The sequence below is a fragment of the Mobula birostris genome, chromosome 12 (assembly GCF_030028105.1).
Source record: "Mobula birostris isolate sMobBir1 chromosome 12, sMobBir1.hap1, whole genome shotgun sequence".
NCBI classification, from domain to species: domain Eukaryota; kingdom Metazoa; phylum Chordata; class Chondrichthyes; order Myliobatiformes; family Myliobatidae; genus Mobula; species Mobula birostris.
Window position 1 is genome coordinate 28,127,953 of NC_092381.1, and position 12,855 is coordinate 28,140,807.

The 12,855-nt window shown below is 41.4% G+C and overlaps 1 long non-coding RNA gene across 1 annotated transcript in view; it reads right to left on the reverse strand.

The window, feature by feature from the left end:
* LOC140206281 (uncharacterized) overlaps nucleotides 1–9,327 on the reverse strand; it is a 36,321-nt gene extending 26,994 nt beyond the window's left edge. Inside the window, exon 1 of the long non-coding RNA XR_011888107.1 lies at nucleotides 9,083–9,327. This is a non-coding gene — a long non-coding RNA (uncharacterized lncRNA). The remainder of the gene's footprint in view (nucleotides 1–9,082) is intronic.
* Between the last annotated feature and the right edge of the window lie 3,528 nt (nucleotides 9,328–12,855).

The following is a 12,855-nucleotide window of genomic DNA, read 5'->3' on the forward strand; positions in this document are numbered from 1 at the left end:
AGATCCTCTGGCAATAATAAATAGAATTCTTTTAACTTTCTTAATTCCTTGGCCTTCCTTGACACTAGAATTTGGTGATGATGAACTAAGATATCTATATCCTTCTGCATTTCACAGTTATGCAATCACACTTTCTTTATGTAAACCCTCAGGCTCGCCCAGCTTGTGTTCATCTAGGAGTATCAGCTTTCGGCCTCGCCAGACTGGGTAATCACATTTGTGTCGATGCTGTGTAATGTACCCCCAGTTACAAACCCACAACACAAAATATCAGACAGTACACCATATGCAATTAAATGACAGAACTTTATGAATCTTAATCTGAAAATAGAGTTAGTAATGAAAACAAACAAAAGCAGAAAGGACCCAAGTCAAGTGAGAATCACGTTGGATCTCACATAGTCATTCTTCCACCATCGGTCTCCTCTGAACGTCACCGACCTTCGGACCCTCAGATCCCAGTCCACTCCGTCCGGTGGTCTACCAGCTCTCTCCATATGTGTCTTCCCTCTTCATCTCTCCTCGACAAAAGACTGCGAAAAGCCCGGCTCCCAGACACAGAAGAAAGAACAACATTTCCTCATTGGCTAACCCCTGCATTCCAAAGCCCTGTTACCTCTAGCCATAACCCAAACATTGCTGCCACAGAGAAACCATTACCCCAGCAGTGAACATTACAAAGAAGCCATTACATTCATAATATGTTCCTTTTTTAATCTTCCCTGCAGCTTCAGGTTTCACTAAACCTTTGCCCGCACTTTCAACATGTTCTCCTTGTGTCTTCTTCACAACTTAATCTCCTCCCTTCTGTAAATTTAGCAACAATTCCGTCCTCGTAACCAGTGGGTTTCTGCCAAATTCTTCATAGAACATGGAACATAGAGATCTACAGCACATTACAGCCCCTCAGCCCATGTTGTTGTGAAGACCATGTAACCTACTCTAGAAACTGTCTAGAATTTCCCTACTGCATACCCCCCTGTTTTTCTAAACTCCATGTACCTATCAAAGAGGCTCTTAAAAGTCCCTTTTGTAAACCCACCATCACTGGCAGTGCATTCCACGCACCCACCACTCTCTGTGTGAAAAACTTACCTCCGAAATCCCCCTTGTACCTGCTTCCAAGCACCTTAAAACTACGCTCCTTTGTGTTTGCCATTTCAGCCCTGGGAAAAAGCCTCAGGCTATCCACAGGATCAGTTTCCTTCCACATTCCAAAGACATACGGGTTGGAGTTAGTAAGTTGTGGGCATGCTATGTTGGTGCCAGAAGTATGCTGACTGCTGACACTTGACCCCAGCACATCCTCAAACTGTGTTGGTCACTGATGTAAAACGATGCATTTCACTGCATGTATTGACACTTCGATGTACAGGCAGCTATGGAAGCCAGGTCATTGGGTATATTTTAAGCAAAGTTTTGATTGGTTCTTGATTGGTCAGGATGTCAAAGGTTATGGGGAGAAGGCAGGAGAATGGGTTTGAGAAAGAGAATAAATCAGCCATGATGGAATGGCAGAGCAGACTCAATGGCCCAAATGGCCTAATTTTGCTTCTTTGTCTAATGGTCATAGGATACATGTGACAAATAAAGCTAATTTTAAATAATCTTTTGAAGCTTTCATCTAAGTCACAGACAGAAACTGTAAAATACTGCGCCACAACACTGATCCCTGTGAATCATCTAGTTACGTCTTCCCAACCAGAGAAAGTTCTTTTTTATGTATTCTTCCTTTTTCCTATTGACCAGCTAATCTTCTATCTACAACAATTGTTACTTCCAATACTATGAGCCTATATTTTGTGCAATAACCTTTGAGCAGGTAATGTATCAAATCTCTCCTCTCTCGACTATGCTTAACGAATGGGCCTTCATTTTCAGCTTAGACACCTTAGACATATCTTCTCTGCATTTACCTCATTAAAGACCATAGGATTTTTGCATGTTTGCTGAGGTCACCTCTCATTCATTTAATCACCAGAGCTTAATCTCTCCTTATCGGACAACCTTCATTCTAGTTAACCTTGAGTTTCCCAGCTATTGCAATCGTGTGCTTCATTTGGTACAGAAAGCACTCTATTCTACTGCAGTCCCTGAAGCATCTATATAAATGCAGTAAGAATCCTTTCCCCACATCTCATTACATTGAAGTCCATAATACCATTTGCCTTTCTAGTTGAATACTCTACTAGCATGCTAACTTCTTGTGTTTTGTATACGAGTCACTCAGATTTTCTGAACACCAGCATCTTTTAACGTCCCAATATTTACAGAAAGGAACTGTTTTTCTACTTTTTTGCACCAAAAAGGATGATCTCACATTTTTCTACTTTACAATTTATCTGCCTTCTCTTACCCATTCTCATGTTAATGTCCTTCTAAATCCAGTCAATGTCCTCCTTACAACCCATACAGCAACTCATCTTCATGGTATCACCAAACTTGGATATATTAAATTTAATTTATGCATCCAAATCATTGAAACAGATTGTGAAAAGTACATTCCTCTTTATCTGTATATCTAACCTTGAATTTCTTTTCATAATTCATGTTGATTCAGTCTTATTATTATTATCTTTAAGAGCCAAGCTATCATTTACTGATAAATAGATTCTAGCCTTTCCCCTCCAGTTGATACCAAACTAACTGGTATATAACTTCCTATATTCTTTCAGTTGCTACCTTCTAATCTGTGGGGACAGTTCTAAAATATATGACAATTTGGAAGATAGAGCTGATTTCAAGATGACACCTGCATATAGCTCTCCTTTAGTTGGCATCTTCTGGATAGATCACGAAACCGTCTTTCTCACTTTTTTAATGTTTTTTACATTTGTTTCTCATCTTGAATGTGATTCTGGAACTGTTGGAGTTTCTGTTTTGCTGTTTAGAGAAAGTTTGGGTACTTCAGTGCTCGGCAGTCTCAAAGAGGATTCCCAGAGGCAGAGGCAGTGTATGCGAGCCTAATGGTGGGCAGGCTGCAAGATAGGGTGCAAGCCGAAGTCTGGCTCCATTTTGTTGATTAAAGCTTCCATTGTTTGCCAATTAAAGAGTCAAGGGAGAATGAATCATCAAAGCAAGTGCAGAGGGTGAGCACAGGCTGCTTGCCTTTTGATTGGTTGCTGTGTACTGGAGAGGGGAGAGCCTGTCACACTGCCTGGCAACTGGTGCCCAGGATTTTTCTGCATTTTGGATGCAGACTTGGACTATAGACTTTTTTTTCAGTCTTATAGTTTTTATATTCTGTGTTTTCTCACCCAATCTTCTCGTTTTTTTTTGTGCGGGGAGGGGATTTGAGGTTGATGTGCCTGATCTGTTTTATTCATTTTTTTGTACAGGAAGACAGATTTGGGGGCAATGTGCCTGATCCAGTTTGTTTGTTTTTTTTGTGTGGGAGGAGGCATTTGGGGTTTGATGATCATACTGCCTTTCTTTTATTTCTTGGTTTCACGACTACTGGAGAATTGAAAAATTTTAGAGTTGTGTACTTCGATAATAAACGAATCTTTGAACCTTTGAACCTAGCTCAACTACCATCTCGATATGAACCTCCTTTAACCCTTGGAATAAAGCTCGTCAAATCCTAATAATTTACCAATTAATTTCTCCATTTTTTGTTAATGCTAATTGCTTTTGTTTCCTCATTCCATCTCAAAGCACTTGTTTTCCAATATTTCTGCAATATTTCTGTACCTTATTCCATGAAAAGAGAAATAAAATATTTAGTTAGAACTTCTGCCATTTCCTTATTCCATAATCTAACTTTTCCTCTCTCATACTATGAAACACAAACATTAACTTTTTTTCCCATTATACTGTATATCCAAAGAAGCTTTTACAATCTTTTTTAATGTTTCTTGCAAGATTATTTCCATATTATATTTTCACTTTCCTTATCAATGTTCTGGTGTATATTTGAATTTTCCCAGTTCCCACGTTTATAATGCTTTTTAGCAACATTATAAAAACTTTCCTTTGATTTTTTAATACTTTTAAATTTCTCTCCTTAGCCAAGGTTGAACTACTTTTCCTATTGGCTGCCTTAAAGAGATGTGGATTGTAAATTATTAACTATTTTAATGGTAGCAACTAATTGTATGCTGTCATATCTTTTAACATAATGACAGTATCCCATGGACAGCTTGTGCCTTATACCTTCATGGCAAACATAGCTTCAGATTTTATATGCTGATTATATCATGATCAGTCTACCCTAAGTGTTTTTAACAGCTAGATTATGAATTAATACTCATTTACTGCATAATATTAGATCTTGAAGTATCTCTTCCTTCAATGTCTTCCCAACACATTGTTCCAGGAAATGATCTGTTATTCATTCTCTGAACTTGACTTCTACATTACCACTATTAATTTGGTCTGCCCAGAAGATTAAAGTTCTCTCATGCATCCTAATTTATATTTTACCGACATTACGCTATAGTTGGGGCTGCACATGGCCTTGTCCTTTGTTTTTTCTCTAAACTGATTTTAGCTGATGATGGTAAATTGAGTGGAAAAGCAAACTGTGCAGAAGATACGGCAAGTCTGCAGAGAGATATATATAGGTTAACTGAGTGGGCAAGGGTCTGGCAGATGGAGTACAATGTCAGTAAATGTGAGGTCAAACAACAGGAATTCTGCAGATGCTGGAAATTCAAGCAACACACATCAAAGTTGCTGGTGAACGCAGCAGACCAGGCAGCATCTCTAGGAAAAGGTACAGTCGACGTTTCAAGCCGAGACCCTTCGTCAGGACTAACTGAAGGAAAAGTTAGTAAGAGATTTGAAAGTGGGAGGGGGAGGGGGAGATCCAAAATGATAGCAGAAGACAGGAGGGGGAGGGATGGAGTCAAGAGCTGGACAGGTGATGGCAAAGGGGATATGAGAGGATCATGGGACAGGAGGCCCAGGAAGAAAGACAAGGGGGGGGGAACCCAGAGGATGAGCAAGGGGTATAGTGAGAGGGACAGAGGGAGAAAAAGGAGAGTGAGAGAAAGAATGTGTGTATAAAAATAAATAATGGATGGGGTACGAGGGGGAGGTGGGGCATTAGCGGAAGTTTGAGAAGTCAATGTTCATACCATCAGGTTGGAGGCTACCCAGATGGAATATAAGGTGTTGTTCCTCCAACCTGAGTGTGGCTTCATCTTTACAGCAGAGGAGGCTGTGGATAGACAAGTCAGAATAGGAATGGGTTGTGGAATTAAAATGTGTGGCCACTGGGAGATCCTGCTTTCTCTGGCGGACAGAGCGTAGGTGTTCAGCAAAACGATCTCCCAGTCTGCGTCGGGTCTCGCCAATATATAGAAGGCCACATCGGGAGCACCGGACGTAGTATATCACCCCAGCCGACTCACAGGTGAAGTGTCGCCTCACCTGGAAGGACTGTCTGGGGCCCTGAATGGTGGTAAGGGAGGAAGTGTAAGGGCATGTGTAGCACTTGTTCCGCTTACAAGGATAAGTGCCAGGAGGGAGATCAGTGGGGAAGGATGGGGGGGGACGAATGGACAAGGGAGTCGCAAAGGGAGCGATCCCTGTGGAAAGTGGGGGGGGGGGAAGGGAAAGATGTGCTTAGTGGTGGGATCCCGTTGGAGGTGGCGCAAGTTACGGAGAATAATATGTTGGACCCGGAGGCTGGTGGGGTGGTAGGTGAGGACCAGGAGAACCCTATTCCTAGTGGGGTGGCAGGAGGATGGAGTGACAACAGATGTGCGTGAAATGGGGGAGATGTGTTTGAGAGCAGATTTGATGGTGGAAGAAGGGAAGCCCCTTTCTTTAAAAAAGGAGGACATCTCCCTTGTCCTGGAATGAAAAGCCTCATCCTGAGAGCAGATGCGGCAGAGACGGAGGAATTGCGAGAAGGGGATGGCATTTTTGCAAGAGACAGGGTGAGAAGAGGAATAGTCCAAATAGCTGTGAGAGTCAGTAGGCTTATAGTAGACATCAGTGGATAAGCTGTCTCCAGAGATAGAGACAGAAAGATCTAGAAAGGGGAGGGAGGTGTCGGAAATGGACCAAGTAAACTTGAGGGCAGGGTGAAAGTTGGAGGCAAAGTTAACAAAGTCAACGACCTCAGCATGCGTGCAGGAAGCAGCGCCAATGCAGTCGTCAATGTAGCAAAAGAAAAGTGGGGGACAGATACCAGAATAGGTACAGAACATAGATTGTTCCACAAAGCGAACAGAAAGGCAGGCATAGCTAGGACCCATACGGGTGCCCATAGCTACACCTTTAGTTTGGAGGAAGTGGAGGAGCCAAAGGAGAAATTATTAAGAGTAAGGACTAATTCCGCTAGACGGAGCAGAGTGATGGTAGAGGGGAACTGATTAGGTCTGGAATCCAAAAAGAAGCGGAGAGCTTTGAGACCTTCCTGAGGGGGAATGGAAATATATATGGACTGGACATCCATGGTGAAAATAAAGCGGTGGGGGCCAGGGAACTTAGAATCATCGAAAAGTTTAAGAGTGTAAGAAGTGCCACGAACATAGGTAGGAAGGGATTGAACAAGGGGGGATAAAACCGTGTCGAGGTATGCATAAACGAGTTCAGTGGGGCAGGAGCAAGTTGAGACAATAGGTCGGCCAGGACAGGCAGGTTTGTGGGATGCAGCTTTTCTGCGACAATGCTTCATGTGGATGTGGTCAATGGTGGGAAGGGCTTCACCCGAGATGGACTGGGCCATATGCACTACGTTTAGAAAGAATTTTCTATTCAAGAGTTCTGGTGTTTCCATACCAGGCTGTGTTGCAGCCACTCACACACCTATAGAAGTTTGTCAGAGTTTTAGATGTCATACCAAATCTTTGCAAACTCCTAAGGAAGTAGAGGCACTGCCATGCTTTCTTCATAATTGCTCTCAAGTGCTGGGTCCAGGACAGGTCCTTTGAAATGATTACACTGAGGAATTTAAAGTTGCTGACTCCTTCATCTCCGATCCTCTGATGTAGACTGGCTCATGGACCTCTGGTTTCCTCCTCCTGAGTCAATAATCTGCTCCTTGGTCTTGCTGATATTGAGTAAGAGGTTGTTGTTATGCCATGACTCAGCCAGATTTTCGATCTCCCTCCTATATGCTGAATCATCACCACCTTTGAATTGGCCTACGACGGTGGTGTCATCAGCAAATTTGAATATGGCATTGGAACTGTGCTTAGCCACACAGCCATAAGTATAAAGAGGGTAGAGCGTGGGGCTAAGCACACAGCCTTATGTGTATCTGTGCTGATGGAGATTCTGGAAGCAATGTTGTTGTCAATTTGTACTGACTGGGGTCTGCAAGTGAGGAAATCAAGGACCCAATTGCACAAGGATGTATTGTCTCCAAGGGCTTGAAGCTTATTGATTAGTTTTGAGGGGGTGATGGTATTGAATGCTGAGCTATTAGCAATAAAGGGCATTTTGTAGCTGTCTTTGCTGTCCAGATATTCCAGGCATGAGTGAAGAGCCAATAAGATGGCATCTGCTGTGGACCTGTTGCTCCAATAGGCAAATTGGAGCAGATCCAAGTTACTTCACAGGCAGGGTTTGATATACTTCAACACCAACCTCTCAAAACACTTCATCACTCTGGATGTAAGTGCTACTGGACAATAGGCATTGAGGCAGGTTACTACGTTCTTCTTAGGCACAAGAATAAATGAAACTTGCTTGAAGCAGATATGTACCTCAGACTGTCGAAGCAAGAGGTTCAAGATCTCAGTGAACACTGCAGCCAGTTGATCAGCACAGGTCTTTAGTACTTAGTTATTATTAATATCTTTTTATTTTTTCTCAGCTAAAGCTGGTAAAACCTGAGGTACAGGCATAACCAAACACACTCATTTCTCAATTGCTAGGAGCTTCTAGACTATTTTAGTTGTGTTTAGTATTCTGTCTTTCTGGAGATTTACATAAATATTGCTGTGTTGGCCTAATGTTTAATGCTACTGTCTAATGACTTTGGGGTGATACCAGATGTAGATCTTACTGTTGAGACAACATATATCCTTATCATATTCCATGGTCTTTCAATTTCCTCTTTTAATTCAGCATATTTCTGATATTTTTCACTTATTGATTTCTGTGCGTTATGCATGTTTGGAATGGCTATATCTAATAAGTAAGTTGTTCTTGCTTGTTTATCCTGTAATATTATATCTGGACGGTTATTAAGCATTGTCCAATCAGTAATAATGGATTGGTACATTGTTTGTCTGTCTTTGTGTGTAATTTTGCATTGATTCTCTTGTATTTCTTTGTTCTATTGTGAAAGTCCACAAGAAAGTAAATGTCAGAATAATATATTCAAACATATACGGTACATACTTTCAGAATAAATTTACTTTGAACTTTTCTCCCTTCATCAGAATGATCCCCCTCTCCACATAATTTTAATTGGAGGCTTCTAAATTGAAAGTAGTTGCCCACTATTTGACGTTACATGGGATTGCTTTGAATGCTAGCTAGTCAGGCAGCACCTGTGGAGAGAGGGACAAAGCTAAAGCTTCCAGTTATTGAACTTTAATCAGTTTGTGCTTTTATTCCTATGCATTATTGAATGTTTTAGGTGACTGCGTACATTGAGACAGTGCTTGCCCGTTTCTCAACGTTTACCCTACACAACATTCACAAGAGAGCATATTGAACCCAACTATATGAGAGCAACCTAGGATGCTACTTTGCGCACTGTAGCATCAGGCAGCAATCATTACTGCCTCTACTGTTACGCAACTGGCAACAATGAATATCAATCGAGACAGGTTATATAAAAACAACCAAACATTTATTAAACATGGATAAACAATAAAAAACAAATGAAAACCTTAACCGGAAGTTAACCGCTATGCGGCCGTTCAACAAATCGTCACTCGGTACTGATTCTTAAAGCAACAAAGGTGAAAACATTTCATAAAGTGGTAAATTCAAACACAGTTCTTCGAATGGTAAATTTTAAAGTCCAAGAGATTTATATAGTCAATTAGGAGAGACTTTCATGAAGTAACGAATTCCTCGAAGACACGACATCACTGCCACCCCCAGTCGGATCCTACCTTTTCCACAGGATTCACGGCGACAGAAATAAAACAATTTTAAAGGCACTGACCTTCCTCCATAGAATAATCTTGCACAGCCTTCCTGCCACTTTTAGCAGAGGCTATCTCATGCAGATCACTCTTTTTTGAATGAATTCAGTAATGGTTGATCCTTTCCAAACCCGTCGAACATTTCCTTCAGGGTCCCGCCTTCACTCTCCAATGTTACTGAAAAGATATGTTAACAAATCTAGCAGCGATTGGTCAAACTGCTGGCTCAGACTTCTGTACCTTACGTTAGAACATAAAACTCTGTTTAAAATCAAAACTGCGTCATAATGCAAATACACAGCGGAGTGGAGTATCTCATTAGCATTCGAACTGGAAAAAACTAATTGCGTCATCAGAGGTCTTCACCTTTATACTCATAGTGAACATGTCCTCACGTGACCTCACGTCGGCAGGAAAACTACATCAGGTGACCTCCAAAAGACCATTACATCATTCTCACAAGATCTCCTTGAGGTACGTAACACTACAGTTGTCAACCTCACTTTAGGTCATATGAGCAATTTAATAGATTCAAACCAGTGACTCAGAACCTTACAATGGCAGGTTATCCTAAAAAAGCTGTAATACAATGTGATGCCAAGCTATATAGGACCCTGGTCAGACCCCACTTGGAGTACTGTGCTCAGTTCTGGTCACCTCACGACAGGAAGGATGTGGAAACCATAGAAAGGGTGCAGAGAAGATTTACAAGGATGTTGCCCGGCTTGGGAGCATGATTTATGGGAGTAGGTTGCGTGAACTTAGCCTTTTCTCTTAGGAGCGACGGAGGATGAGAGATGACCTGATAGAAGTGTATTAGATGATGAGAGGCATTAATCATATGGATAGTCAGAGGCCTTTTCCCAGGGCTGAAATTGCTAACTGGAGAGGCCACAGTTTTAAGGTGCTTGGAAGTAGGTTCAGAGGAGATGTCAGGGGTAAGTGTTTTATGCAGAGAGTGGTGAGTGCGTAGAATGGGCTGCCGACGACCGTGGTGGAGGCAGCTACAATAGGGTCTTTTAAGAGACTCTTGGATAGGTACATGGAGCTTAGTAAAATAGAGGGCTATGGGTAACCCTAGGTAATTTCTAAAGCAGGTACATGCTCGGTACAGCATTGTTGGCCGAAGGGCCTGTATTGTGAAGTAGGTTTTCTATGTTCAATATTTTAACAGCATAAGATAGTTCTGCTTTAGCATTCTATAAATGAACTCTAGTCCGTAAGTTTACTGGAATCGATTATTTTGTACGCTGCTGGAATAATGAATTAATGATTAGTCAGAACCTAAGTGAAGAAATTAATAAGAGAGAAGGTTTGAGACTGAGATTCATTCATTTATCACATGTATATTGAAGCACACTGTGAAGTACATTGTTTGCACTGACAACTAACACAATTTAAGTATGTATTGTGTGCAGCCCGCAAATGTCACCACGCATTCCAGCACCAACATAGAATGCCCACCATGTTCACAGAACAGCACAAGCAACAACATGAACAACAAAAAGATAACAGCAAAATACCTCCCACCCATACACGCGTGTACGTGCATACTTGTATACACACACACACACACACACACACACATAAAGTCCAGGCCTACTGCCTCCAGTGGTTTTAGGGACCCTGCCCATTACCTTTCCCAAGCACAAATATTTCATAAAAATCAAAGTGTTTTTTTGCTAAAAGTATTACAAATTATCATTGTAATAGTTTTACTAAATACACATGCATACTGTAGACTGGTAGCTGTGGATGGTTCCATGCTGGTATGTGTTTGCTGGTAGCAGTTGTAGCGCCTTTGAGGGCCACAAAGAAGGCATGCCACACTGGGTGATGGACAGCATGTGCCATCAAACAAAAGTAGCTTACAGGGCTTCACTGACCTGCTGATTGTAACACTGATGAATAGCTGCCGGCTGAAGAAAGAAAATCTCAGTCAGCCAAACTTCAGGACATTAGACAATGTATAATTCATACAGGTCTTCTAGCGGAGCATTTAATTAAAAAAATAAGCACAAGTCTTGTTCTTTACATAGTTACTACAGCACAGAAGCAGGCATTTCACCCCATCTAGTACATGCTGAGCTATTTTTCTGCCTAGTCCCATCAACCTGTACACTGACCACAGCCCCCCATACCCCTCCCATCCACATACCTATCTAAATTTCTCTAAAATGTCCAAATTGAACCCACATCAACCACTTCCTCTGGCAGATCATTCTACACTCTCACCACCCTCTGAATGAAGAAATTCCCCCTCATGTTCTCCTTAAACATCTCATCTTTCACCCTTAACTCAACATCTCACCCGACCTCGGTGAAGAACCCTATCTATAGTCCTCATTATTTTGTATACTTCTGTCAACAATCCCCTTATTCTCCTACATTCTATGGAATAAAGTATTAACTTATTCAACCTTTCTGTATGACTTATGTAATCACTTCCCGGCAAAATCCATTAAGTTTTCTCTGCACTCTCGTTGATATTTTTCCTGTAGGTATGTGATCAGAACAGCACGTAATACTACCAATTACAATTCACCAATGTCTTATACAAATTCAACATGATTGTGTGGATAGTCAAGGCTTTTCCCTAGGGCTGAAATGGCTAGCGCAAGAGGGCATAGTTTTAGGGTGCTTGGAAGTAGGAGCAGAGGAGATGTCAGGGGTAAGTTTTTTCTGCAGAGAGTGGTGAGTGCGTGGAATGGGCTGCTGGCAACAGTGGTGGAGGCAGAAACAATAGGGTCTTTCAAGAGACTGCTGGATGGCTACATGGAACTGAGAAAAATAGAGGGCTATGGATAAAGCCTAGGTAGCTCTAAGGTAGGGACATGTTCGGCACAGCTTTGTGGGCCGAAGGGCCTGTATTGTGCTGTAGGGTTTCTATGTTTCTATAACATCCCAATTCCTGTATTCAATAATTTTATTTATGAATGTATCAAAAACTCTCCTTATGGCCCTATCTACCTGCGACACCACTTTCAAATATACTCACATATGCTCAATTAGGTTGCAGAATGGACCTGTAATGAGCATGAAGTTAGTCCTGCGGAAGTGGTGTGGAAGCAAAAATTCAGCCTTATCAGCTTGCCTTGTATTTACCCTGCAAGGCCATCAAATTCAGCATTCCATCCTTAACGATAAGTTGGAAGGAAATGAAGAACCAATTCTGCAGGTACTGAGACTAAGGCAAATAAGTGTCTCCCAGAGATAGGTCTGCAATATAAATAGGGCCTATGAAAGCTTCATCTAAAATTGGGGTATATTGCAGACTGGTTTCATCAAGTAAATGTACAATATTAATACATTAAGATTCACTAAATTGTGCTATCTGAATGTCAAGATGAATACTCAAAAGTTAGGAAATAGCTGCAAGTTAAATTGTGAAGTCACAGATTCTTCATTGTTTCATGTTAAACCCAGTTTACCATTGTTGAAAGATGATTTATCTAACAATGTTAAAAGGGCTGATCATCTAAGTGAGCTATCCTACTTCAAACAAGTCAGTCAATCTACTAGTAATCTTCAAGCTCTTGCAGCTTAATTGAGTTGTGAACAATGGAGAAATAAGGAAAAAGAGCAGACACAACAGTAAATGATATTTTTATAGGTTTCAAGGAGATCCCCCTGCATCCTTCTAAATTCCAATGAGTACAGGACCAAAGCTGCCAAATGCTCCTCATATGTTAACCCCTTCATTCCCTGGTATCATCCTAGTGAACCTCCTCTGGACTGTCTCCAATGACAACACATCCTTTCTGAGATACGGGCCCAAAACTGTTGACAGTAA